Source organism: Oncorhynchus keta, chromosome 28, assembly GCF_023373465.1.
Source record: "Oncorhynchus keta strain PuntledgeMale-10-30-2019 chromosome 28, Oket_V2, whole genome shotgun sequence".
NCBI lineage: Eukaryota > Metazoa > Chordata > Actinopteri > Salmoniformes > Salmonidae > Oncorhynchus > Oncorhynchus keta.
Window position 1 is genome coordinate 62,363,705 of NC_068448.1, and position 12,872 is coordinate 62,376,576.

Below are 12,872 nucleotides of genomic sequence, written 5' to 3' on the forward strand. Positions count from 1 at the left end.
CATGATTGAATTTCACAAAGTTCATCTCTGCCGCTCTTAACTTTTCCACTCCACTTCACATCCAAGGGAGAGTGAGAGGGAACAAAATCTCCTAAAAAAAATCAAAGTATCAGCCTTATTCTGGTTACTATCTATCACGGTGGAAGCAGGGGAGGACAGGGAGGAATCTAGCCAGCCAGAGTATCAGTAGAGTAGAGGAAGATGACCCTATGGACCTAGCACCCCATGTCATTATCTCGCTCTCTCTGTCTGTCCATTCTCTCTGGAGCTGCTGGGCTGGAGGAGGCCAAAGCTCCACTCCATCAAGTTGTAGAAGCCATGAGAAAAGACAGAGGGCACACTTACAGGCAATGCATACACCCACAAACAGACACAAACACACAGACACAAACACACACACACACACACAAACACTCACACACACACACACACACACACACACACACACACACACACACACACACACACACACACACACACACACACACACACACACACACACACACACACACACACACACACACACACACACACACACACACACACACACGCACAGATAGACACAGACACACACACTACATCAGACTAGCCAATGCCCTAGACCAGGTATTCCCAAACTGTGCCGTCAGAGGTACGCCAAATACAAATGTGATTCACTTTTTTTTTTAAATAGATAAAATATATATATATATTTTTTTTAAAACTTTTTTTTCCTTCACATTTTCAAACAGTCCATTTATATTTTCCAACGGGGCTACTTGGAAGACAGCTTGGAAGACGTTTTGGACACTACAATGAAAATGGTTGACTTTGTTAAAGCAAGGCCCCTGAACTCTCGTGTATTTTCTGCACTATGCAATGATATAGGCGGTGACCATGCAGCACTTTGACAACATACATAAGTGTGCTGGTTATCAAGGGGCAAAGTATTGACACTTTTTTAAATTGAGAGATGAGCTTAAAGGTTTGTTTACTGACCATCATTTTCACTTGTCTGACTGCTTGCATGAAGATGAATTTCTCACACGACTGGCCTATCTGGGTGATGTTTTTTTTCCGCCTGAATGATCTGACTCTGGGATTACAGGGACTCTCCACAACCGTGCGGGACAAAATTGAGGCTATGACTAAGAAGTTGGAGCTCTTCTCTGTCTGCATCAACAGGGACAACACACAGGTCTTTCCATCATTGTATGACTTTTTATGTGCAAATGAACTCAAGCTTACAGACAACGTCAAATGTGATATAGCGAAGCACCTGAGTGAGTTGGGTGCGCGATTACTGGAAACGGATGCACAAACAACTGGATTCGTTATCCCTTTCATGCCCTGCCTCCAGTTCACTCACTGATATCTGAACAACAGAGCCTCATCGAAATTGCAACAAGCGGTTCTGTGAAAATTGTATTTAATCAGAAGCCACTGCCAGATTTCTTGATTGGGCTGCGCTCAGAGTATTCTGCCTTGGCAAAACGCTCTGTTAAGACACTGATGCCCTATGCAACCACGTACCTATGTGAGGGTGGATTCTCGGCCCTCACTAGCATGAAAACTAAATACAGGCACAGACCGTGTGTGGAAAATGATTTAAGACTGAGACTCTCTCCAATACAACCCAACGTTGCAGAGTTATGTGAATCCTTTCAAGCACATCCTTCTCATTAACCTGTGTTGAGTCATTCACCATTTCCAATGATGTTCGATGTTTAGTGTGTGTGTGTGGCAGGCTTACAACGATGGCAAAAAACAACATTTGAGAGTGTGCTGACCCTGGTGCTAGAGGGGGTACAGCTGGAGGTTGAATGTTTGAAGGGTTACGGGACTATACAAACTTTGGGAACCACTGGCCTAGACAGACCTGAGGATGAGTTAAAGATGGATTGGACAAAGATGGTGTCATGAAAGAGACAGGGAGCTATAGGATAGCTATAGAGTTCCCACCGTAAATCCACTACAGAATAGATTTACTAAACTGCAGTTTTGCAGACAATCCACCATGTTGGCATGGAATGCTCAATGAGAAAACATTCTAATCAGCATTCTAGAATGGCATATTTGTTGCCAATATGGCAGCCATTCAAAATCTAAATCTCACCCAGATTTTGCTGAGCTTCTGTATATCTGCGGTTCAGGTGTATTCTGTTACACACCTGGGAGACACTGGGTCTATGGAGTTCAATAATTTCCCCTCACTGTGTCTTCCACAGCAGAAATACTTCTTGGAGAACCTTGGTGTTTATGACATTATTGTTCCAATCCTTCTTCCTCTGGACCGTGGCAGTTAACGTTACACAGGACATTCTGGGTCTCAGATGCTACAGGGACGTCTCCCTCGGCACCGCAGGGACACGGCAAGGCTGGGTAAGCCTGAGAAATCAGCTGCTCTTGGACCCAGCGCAGTGTGGGATGGCTCATTGGGCCCACGCAGGTACAGTAGCAGGGTGAAAGATGACTGCAGAGATTCACAGCTGGTCAGCACTCCTTCCTCCATCCCTCCATTGTTCATTCCTCTCCTCCTTTTTCTTCCTTCCGGGGACTATGCTTGACCGCCTCCATTACCCAATCCTCACCCCCTCTCCATCACCTTTTTCCCAATCCAATCTGACCCACGGTCCATATACACAGTACCAGTCAAAAGTTTGGAGACACCTACTCATTCAAGGGTTTTTCTATATTTTGACTATTTTCTACATTGTAGAATAATAGTGAAGACATCACGACTAGGAAATAACACATATGGAATCATGTAGTAACCAAAAACATGTTAAACAAATCAAAATATATTTTATATATTAGATTCTTCAAAGTAGCCACCCTTTGCCTTGATGAAAGCTTTGCACACTCTTGGCATTCTCTCAACCAGTTCATGAGGTAGTCACCTGGAATGCATGTCAATTAATAGGTGTGCCTTGTTAAAAGTTCATTTGTGGAATTTCTTTCCTTCTTAATGCATTTGAGCCAAAGAGTTGTGTTGTGACAAGGTAGGGGTGGTATACAAAAGATAGCCCTATTTGATAAAATACCAAGTCCATATTATGGCAAGAACAGCTCAAATAAGTAAAGAGAAACGACAATCCATCATTATTATAAGACATGAAGGTCGGTCAATCCGGAAAATTTCAAGCATTTTGAAAGTTTCTTTAAGTGCAGTCGCAAAAACCTTCAAACACTATGATGAAACTGGCTCTCACGAGGACCGACACAGGAAAGGAAGACCCAGAGTTACCTCTGCTGCATAGGATAGGTTCATTAGAGTTAACTGCACCTCAGATTGCATCTCAAATTTCTGCATAGAAAACACAAGGAAAGGATACCAATAATAAGAAGAGACTTGCTGGGGCCAAGAAACATGAGCAATGGACATTTGACCCATGGAAATCTGACCTTTGGTCTAATGAGTCCAAATTTGAGACTTTTGGTTCCAACCGACGTGACTTTGTGAGATGCAGAGTTGGTGAAAGGATGATCTCTGGATGTGTGGTTCCCACCATGAAGCATGGAGGAGGAGGTGTGATGGTGTGGAGGTGCTTTGCTGGGGACACTGTCTGTGATTGATTTAGCCACTTAACCAGCATGCCTACCACAGCATTCTGCAGCAATACTCCATCCCAACTGGTTTGTGCTTAGTGGGACTATCATTTGGTTTTGAACATGACAATGACCCAACATACCTCCAGGTTGGGTAAGGGCTATTTGACCAAGAAGGAGAGTGATGGAGTGCTGTATCAGATGACCTGGCCTCCACAATCACCCGACCTCAACCCATTGAGATGAGTTGGACCGCAGAGTGAAGGAAAAGCAGCCAACAAGTGCTCAGCATATGTGGGAACTCCTTCAAGACTGTTGGAAAAGCATTCTAGTTTAAGCTGGTTGAGAGAATGCCAAGAGTGTGCAAAGCTGTCATCAAGGCAAAGGGTGGCTACTTTGAAGAATCTAAAATCTAAAATATATTTTGATTTGTTTAACACTTTTTTGATTACTACATGATTCCATATGTGTTATTTCATCATTTTGATATCTTCACTATTATTATACAATGTAGAAACTAGTAAAAATAAAGAAAACCCCTTGAATGAGTAGGTGTATCCAAACTTTATAATGGTACTGTACACAAACATTAAATGTATGCATACACCCGATCTTTTTCAGGTGATTGAGTCATTGTTGCAGCTGCTGTACACTTGGTGTGTGTGTGTGTGTGTGTGTGTGTGTGTGTGTGTGTGTGTGTGTGTGTGTGTGTGTGTGTGTGTGTGTGTGTGTGTGTGTGTGTGTGTGTGTGTGTGTGTGTGTGTGTGTGTGTTTGTTGTTTTTTAGGGTTCCCAGAGTCCGTCCAGTCCTGAGCTGACCAGCGGCTGGGTAACAGTAGCTGTTTGACAGATGGACTGTTTGTTGCTGGAGAGCGATTTGGGAGTTATATAGAGGTTGGGTAGGCAGAGGTAAAGCTCACAAACATGTGCTCCTTCCCACACACACACAAACACACACCTTTTCAACAGTAAACACAGTTGGGCCAGGTGAAGGGATGGAGGAAGGGATGGATGGAGAGCGGGATAGAAGAGAGGAAGGGGACTCATGCCTAGCCTAGATTTTTGGTGTGTTGCTTGGCAACTCCAGTTCATTAGACTGACTGGCACCCAGTGAATATGTGTACTGTTTAAGGAGACACACACACACGTGCACACACACAGCACACACCAGAGAGGACTGGGGGACACTTGAAAACGTTGTGTGTGTGTGTGTGTGTGTGTGTGTGTGTGTGTGTGTGTGTGTGTGTGTGTGTGTGTGCGTGCGTGCGTGCGTGCGTGCGTGCGTGCGTGCGTGTGTGTGTGTGAATGCTCCCCTCTCCAACCCCCTTCCATGCCCTGATGCATTAACAGCCATCCATCAGCAAGACCATTTATCTGGGAACTCAGTTAAGACCCACCATTGTCTGGTTAAAGAATCTCACTTAAAGCCGAGGTAAAGAACCCTTTCAGAAGGGGTTTTTGGGAGTTCTCCGGCTGGAGAAGATTTGGGGAGTTCTCCGGCTGGGGAGGGTTTTTGGGAGTTCTCCGGCTGGAGAGGGTTTTTGGGAGTTCTCCGGCTGGAGAGGGTTTTTGGGAGTTCTCCGGCTGGAGAGGGTTTTTGGGAGTTCTCCGGCTGGAGAGGGTTTTTGGGAGTTCTCCGGCTGGGGAGGGTTTTTGGGAGTTCTCCGGCTGGAGAGGGTTTTTGGGAGTTCTCCGGCTGGAGAGGGTTTTTGGGAGTTCTCCGGCTGGAGAGGGTTTTTGTTGGAGTTTAGGCTAGATCCAGATTGAGGCAGAATCAAACAGTAGGTGATATGCTACACATTGGGGGTGAATGTAGTGAGTTACTACTGTACCTCCATATTCTTTAAACCTTGTGCAAGGTGAAATATACATTTAAGTCATTGTACGTTCTACGTTAGAGAGCAGATGTTGAGTAAATAAGATGTTCTTCGAAACACTTTGACAGCTAGTGAGTAATGTGTACAACTAGATGTCACAGTGGCATTTGTAGGATCAATCAGTGGTTGTAATCCCCCATGTGTCCTGTCTGCTCTTTGTCCTTCCCTGGCATCGAGGCACAAACGCATCATACATCTTGTAGGGCTGCCTTTTCTCAGCCCTGTAAATATGTTAACAGTCTCTGACTACTGGCATTTTGGGTTGGTCGGCATTCTGTGAGAGAGAGAGAATTCAAAAACAAATCCAATTTTGATAAACTCCCACATCTATTGGGTGAAATATCACAGTGTGCCATCACGGGAGCAATATTTGTGACCTGTTGCCACAAGAAAAGGGCAACCAGTGAAGAACAAACACCATTGTAAATACAACCCATATTTATTTTTATTTAGTTTCCCTTTTGTACTTTAACTATTTTCACATTGTTACAACAATGTATATATACATAATATGACATTTGAAACGTCTCTATTCCTTTTGAACGTTTTAATGTTTCCTGTAAATTTTTTCTTGTTGATTTCACTTTACTTTATTATCTATTTCACTTTCTTTGGCAATTTCAACATATATTTCCCATGTCAATAAAGCCCGTTGAATTGGAGCGAGAGCGAGAGAGAAATACCACTTGAAATGTAAATCTCAGCTTTACTTTATCCTCTATTGGGGGAGGTTTGCATTTTTATATGAAATGTTCCTGATTTGAATGTAGATGTGTGGATACAGAGAGCCTATCATACTGTATCTGTATTCACCCAGGCCAGTATATGAAGAGACCGTCTGTGTTTGACTTGAATAAATGCATCTGTCAAAGCAGCAGACGTCGCCTCTGTCATAGTGTCAAAAACAGGATGACTGTCACTCGCATTGGCCGTGTGTGTGCATAGCTTGACACATGTTAATTTGGCTGGAGGGATAAACATTACAAGGAAGGTATTGAATTAAAGATGTCACACTCAAGGCATGTACATGTACAGTGGGGCAGAAAAAGTATTTAGTCAGCCACCAATTGTGCAAGTTCTCCCACTTAAAAAGATGAGAGAGGCCTGTAATTTTCATCATAGGTACACTTCAACTATGACAGACAAAATTAGGAAAGAAAATCCAGAAAATCACATTGTAGGATTTTTTTATTAATTCATTTGCAAGTTATGGTGGAAAATAAGTATTTGGTCAATAACAAAAGTTTATCTCAATACTTTGTTATATACCCTTTGTTGGCAATGACAGAGGTCAAACGTTTTCTGTAAGTCTTCACAAGGTTTTCACACACTGTTGCTGGTATTTTGGCCCATTCCTCCATGCAGATCTCCTCTAGAGCAGTGATGTTTTTTAAGGCTGTTGCTGGGCAACACGTACTTTCAACTCCCTCCAAATATTTTCTATGGGGTTGAGATCTGGCTAGGCCACTCCAGGAACTTGAAATGCTTCTTACGTAGCCACTCCTTCGTTGCCCGGCCGGTGTGTTTGGGACCATTGTCATGCTGAAAGAACCAGCCACGTTTCATCTTCAATGCCCTTGCTGATGGAGGAGGTTTTCACTCAAAATCTCACGATACATGGCCCCAGCATGACAATGGATCAGTCGTCCTGCCTGGTCCCTTTGCAGAAAAACAGCCCCAAAGCATGATGTTTCCACCCCCATGCTTCACAGTAGGTATGGTGTTCTTTGGATGCAACTCAGCATTCTTTGTCCTCCAAACACGACGAGTTGAGTTTTACCAAAAACTTATATTTTGGTTTCATCTGACCATATGACATTCTCCCAATCTTCTTCTGGATCATCCAAATGCTCTCTAGCAAACTTCAGATGGGCCTGGACATGTACTGGCTTAAGCAGGGGGACACGTCTGGCACTGCAGGATTTGAGTCCCTGGCAGCGTAGTGTGTTACTGATGGTAGGCTTTGTTACTTTGGTCCCAGCTCTCTGCAGGTCATTCACTAGGTCACCCCGTGTGGTTCGGGGATTTTTGCTCACCGTTCTTGTGATCATTTTGACCCCACGGGGTAAGATCTTGCATGGAGCCCCAGATCGAGGGAGTTTATCAGTGGTCTTGCATGTCTTCCATTTCCTAATAATTGCTCCCACAGTTGGTTTCTTCAAACCAAGCTGCTTAACTATTGCAGATTCAGTCTTCCCAGCCTGGTGCAGGTCTACAATTTTGTTTCTGGTGTCCTTTGACAGCTCTTTGGTCTTGGCCATAGTGGAGTTTGGAGTGTGACTGTTTGAGGTTGTGGACAGGTGTCTTTTATACTGATAACAAATTCAAACAGGTGCCATTAATACAGGTAACGAGTGGAGGACAGAGGAGCCTCTTAAAGAAGAAGTTACAGGTCTGTGAGGGCCAGAAATCTTGCTTGTTTGTAGGTGACCAAATACTTATTTTCCACCATAATTTGCAAATAAATTCATAAAAAATCCTACAATGTGATTTTCTGGATTTTCTTTCTCATTTTGTCTGTCATAGTTGAAGTGTACCTATGATGAAAATTACAGACCTCTCTCATCTTTTTAAGTGGGAGAACTTGCACAATTGGTGGCTGACTAAATACTTTTTTGCCCGCCGTATATGAAGGTGTGGATGTGAGTTAAGATTTGATATGGACCAATGACTTTTGACAGAGTTTTATATGGGTATTTCCTATTCACGAGGAAGCTGCTGTTTCTCTGAAAGGCCGATTAAAAACATGTTGCTGTTCGCATCTGAACTTAATACAATTTGATTTGATTTTGACTAGTTGTGATATTAAAAACATTTGCAGACAGTTAACTTAATAGTCAACAAATGTTGGATAGACCAACACTCTTTCAAAATATTAAAGTGCAATTATGCCAATGTCCAACCTCTTCCATCTCCAGCAACAAACCAGCGTCTTAGGTGAAAACAGCACACTTCTATGATCTGTGGTCAAATAGATAAGAGGAATAGTTCTAAAAAATACTCATCTGTGACATCACAGGTAGTATTACTACATTTTTACATCGTGATTGTCAAAACCAGCAGTAGAATATTTTAACTTTATATTTTTCTTCTTCAAAACGTAGATATTTGCCGTTTTCACATGTAGACACAATTGTGTTGGAGATAATGAAAATGATGTTTAAAGTGGTGGAATTGCCCTTTAATGTGAAACAAACATAAACCTGAATGCGTAAAAGTGCCTCCTAGAAAATGCACTTTGCATAGTCCCCCCAAAACATTGGGATCTCATGGGTCAATGTTCCCCTATTGTATCCGTCTGCAGTACGTAATCTACCTGCAGGACAGCTGTGCGCCGCTGCCTGCCACGTCTTCCAGAACCATGCGAGAATCATGGCCAATTCATCCAGTGTGTGAATGAACGGACGCGGCAAGGGGGGGCGCACTCTTACTTCAGTTCTTTTTTAAATCCTGCGAACCCGATGGCTATCGCAGAGCGCTTGCATTGCACGCAGCAACTCACATAACCGCGCATTCTGCAATGCTCTGTCTGATCTGCCTTCTTGCTACAGTTTTAACAAAGTTTTAAGAGTTCGCGTCACTTGGTTTGCGTCCTTGTCTCGTGGCCGAGGCTATTGTCTGTGAGGTGAAGCGGAGCGCGGCAGTGCAATGCGGTGTAGTGTCCAGTTACAAACAGTGCACTGTGCTGCTGCGAAGAGGCACCCCGACAGAAATATATGGCTCTAGAGAGACGACCGAGAGAGAGAGAGTGTGAGAGAGAGGGGGGGGAGAGAGAGAGAGAGATCTGAGAAAACTGCACAGTAGTCAGAGACTGACCCGGAGTTACTGGATTTAGTTTTAAATAGGAGAACGCAAACTGGGATTACTCCACCTTTACCGTATTTTTTCCCCCTGAGCCACAACAACACTCACCTTCTTCAGACTGGTTGAGACTTGCAGTTGTTCTCCTGCTAGATGAATAGGAGTAATCGGAGACTTCACTAGGTGAGTGGTTTACACATATTGGCATTTGAAATGCTTTACCATGCCGATGTTTTCTTCTTTCCAAATCAGACCTTTCACTGGACATGCTGAACTGGTTCATTTGCCGTTTTGCAGTCTGAATGCTGTAATCTCTGGAGTAAATTGTATTACCGATGAAATATTTAACGTTTCCACCTTCTCTTTTCTATTGCTGTGCATAATTCACGACTTCATAGGATACAATAAATACGTATAATACATATAATTATCAAAATAATGTTGACCGTATGATATTATTCACATACTAATATGAATAGCCCGGTGTAGAAGTTTACTACTATGGTTATCTAAAAGGTTTTAGTGCCGCTTGGCGGTGCTAACACTGTGAGTATTCACTCCTATTACACGCACTTAATACGATTTCTCGCCTACTGCGCTATGCAGATGTATTGCCTTTTACACATGCATTTTAATAACAAAATGTCCACGGGTAGTGATAGTTCGTTCCTCGCGCTGTGCAAACACTGTATTTTGGTCTGTGTAATTACAGAGGTAGGCTACTGGTCCCGTTCTATACTTACATTGTCAGTTTAACTCTGAAAGCATTTACTTCTTATAATATCTGTTTGTCTCCTGGTCCCATTACATGTAAACAAAAGAACAGTAAGTAAGTCAGCTTTAATTGAATGCTGAGTAAGTCACTTACTTTTGGGGTGAAATATGGTTGGATATCTTGGCAATTATTCTAATTGACTTTGTTAATAAGCTATTGCTACCATGTTGGCTAGTGTTTACAAATTGAACAGAGAAGGATAGATGTAAGGTTGTATTTTGTTATATCGCAATTATTTGATATATATCGCTTTATTTTTGTTGACTACTTGACAGTGATTTTGATGACATACAGCGGGTGTTAAATTCTTCCATGTACCTTCTTTTGACTTGTGAATGCATCAGGGCAAATTTTTCCTCTCCTCAGTAACAGTAGGCTACAGTACACTGCCATCCATTCTAATTCAACACCACAGATTCTGTCTTGTCAGCCCATTACATATATATTTTTTATTTTACTTTTATTTAGCTAGGCAAGTCAGTTAAGAACAAATTATTATTTACAATGACAGCCTACCGGGGAACAGTGGGTTAACTGCCTTGTTCAGGGGCAGAACGACAGATTTTTACCTTGTCAGCTCGGGGATTCGATTCTTGCAACCTTTCGGGTTACTAGTCCAAAGCTCTAACCACTGGGCTACCTGCCGCCCCACATATACTAACCTTTAGTTAGTATGAAGGACGTTCACATTGAGGCTGGGATTGTTTACAGGCCTGTAGTGCCACATATGAGACTTCAAGAGAAAACAAAGACAAGGAAATTCAATGCCTTTTTTCAAGACAAACTATTTACTCCAACACCTTGTCATTCGAAGCAGGCTTTACTCTATAAAATGCACCCCAATGGTGGGACATTTAAAGGGTTTGAGGTAACAATATGCATGTGACCTGTTCAGTGTGTGTGAAACCTCAGAAACCTAACTGTCTAGCTCCCGGCATCGGCTCCTAATTGGGAATCCCAACATGTGAGTTATGATTCATCTTGGTTGTCTATTTCCATATGCTAAGTGGATTAAAAAATGCATCCCAACGGTGGTTCGTTTCAAAGGGGTTCCGGTAACAGTATGTGTGTGTGACTGTGTGAGTTCCCAGTACCTCAGAAACCTAACTGTTTAGCTCCCGGCATCGGCTCCTAATGGGCCTCCATGTCTACATGTGAGTTCTGATGAATCCTGAATGTCTCTTTCCATCATACTGAGTGGGGTATGATGATGAGGTATCCACTGTGGGTTAATACGTTACTTACAGATGCATTTTGCGAGCGTTGAGTGCATTCAGACACACTCAGACCCTCAGAGAATATGAATGTGGCTGTAAAAATCACAACTACAAAAATATCCCTTTTTATCACAACAGAGTAATCACAACATACGCTGTTTTTATATATCAACTCAACAATATTTCTTAATGCCATTTCCATTCTTTGACACAATGATGGATGCTTCAAAGATGTATTCATGTGTTTTTTGGCTTGAAGGAAGTGGCTCTCATGAACACAGCATTACTGTAATCTCAGCGCCTCTCCTTGCTGTGATGCTGTGCACGCGGTACTGTCTCATACTGTGCGCTCCGTGACAAACAGTGACCCCATCCAGATGGTTGAATTACTCTGAGATTTTGGGCAGAGAGAGTTCCTCGAGTTCACCCCTCAGAAAGGCCTGCTCGGCTCGGACTGCTAAAGTCCCTGAATACATGAGATAAAGTGAGAGTGAGAGAGAGAGAGTGAGAGAGTGTGCGTGTGAGTGTGTGAGAGAGAGAGAGTTACAAAAGGAGAGTGAGAGAGAGAGAGTTACAAAAGGAGTGTGAGAGAGAGAGAGAGAGTTACAAAAGGAGGGTGAGCGAGAGAGAGAGTTACAAAAGGAGTGTGAGAGAGAGAGAGTTACAAAAGGAGAGTGAGAGAGAGAGAGAGAGTTACAAAAGGAGTGTGAGAGAGAGAGAGAGTTACAAAAGGAGAGTGAGAGAGAGAGAGTTACAAAGGAGAGTGAGAGAGAGAGAGTTACAAAAGGAGTGTGAGAGAGAGAGAGAGTTACAAAGGAGGGTGAGCGAGAGAGAGAGGGAGAGAGAGAGGAGACTGGTGAAGAGAGAGAGAGAGAAGGAGACTGGTGAAGAGAGAGGAGAGAGAGAGGAGACTGGTGAAGAGAGAGGGAGAAAGAGGAGACTGGTGAAGAGAGAGGGAGAGAGAGAGGAGACTGGTGAAGAGAGGGAGAGAGAGGAGACTGGTGAAGAGAGAGGGAGAGAGAGAGGAGACTGGTGAAGAGAGAGAGAGAGAGAGGAGACTGGTGAAGAGAGAGGGAGAGAGAGAGGAGACTGGTGAAGAGAGAGGGAGAGAGAGAGGAGACTGGTGAAGAGAGAGGGAGAGAGAGAGGAGACTGGTGAGAGAGAGGGAGAGAGAGAGGAGACTGGTGAAGAGAGAGGGAGAGAGAGGAGACTGGTGAAGAGAGAGGGAGAGAGAGAGGAGACTGGTGAAGAGAGAGGGAGAGAGAGAGGAGACTGGTGAAGAGAGAGGGAGAGAGAGAGGAGACTGGTGAAGAGAGAGGGAGAGAGAGAGGAGACTGGTGAAGAGAGGGAGAGAGAGAGGAGACTGGTGAAGAGAGAGGAGAGAGAGAGGAGACTGGTGAAGAGAGAGGGAGAGAGAGGAGAGAGAAGGAGAGAGAGAGAGGAGACTGGTGAAGAGACTGGTGAAGAGGGAGAGAGAGAGGAGACTGGTGAAGAGAGAGGGAGAGAGAGAGGAGAGGAGAGAGGGAGAGAGAGAGGAGACTGGTGAAAGAGAGAGAGAGAGAGGGAGAGAGAGAGGAGACTGGTGAAGAGAGAAGAGAGAGGGAGAGAGAGAGGAGACTGGTGAAGAGAGAGAGAGAGAGAGGGAGAGAGAGGAGACTGGTGAAGAGAGAGAGAG

At 43.6% G+C, this 12,872-nt stretch overlaps 1 protein-coding gene across 2 annotated transcripts in view; it reads left to right on the forward strand.

Moving 5' to 3' along the window:
- The first annotated feature begins 8,830 nt into the window (after nucleotides 1–8,830).
- The window catches only part of sema5a (sema domain, seven thrombospondin repeats (type 1 and type 1-like), transmembrane domain (TM) and short cytoplasmic domain, (semaphorin) 5A), a 205,228-nt gene continuing 201,186 nt past the window's right edge, over nucleotides 8,831–12,872 (forward strand). For both annotated transcript variants that reach the window (XM_052483480.1, XM_052483481.1), the window contains exon 1: nucleotides 8,831–9,388. The gene's annotated coding sequence lies outside the window, so the exon portion shown is untranslated. The remainder of the gene's footprint in view (nucleotides 9,389–12,872) is intronic.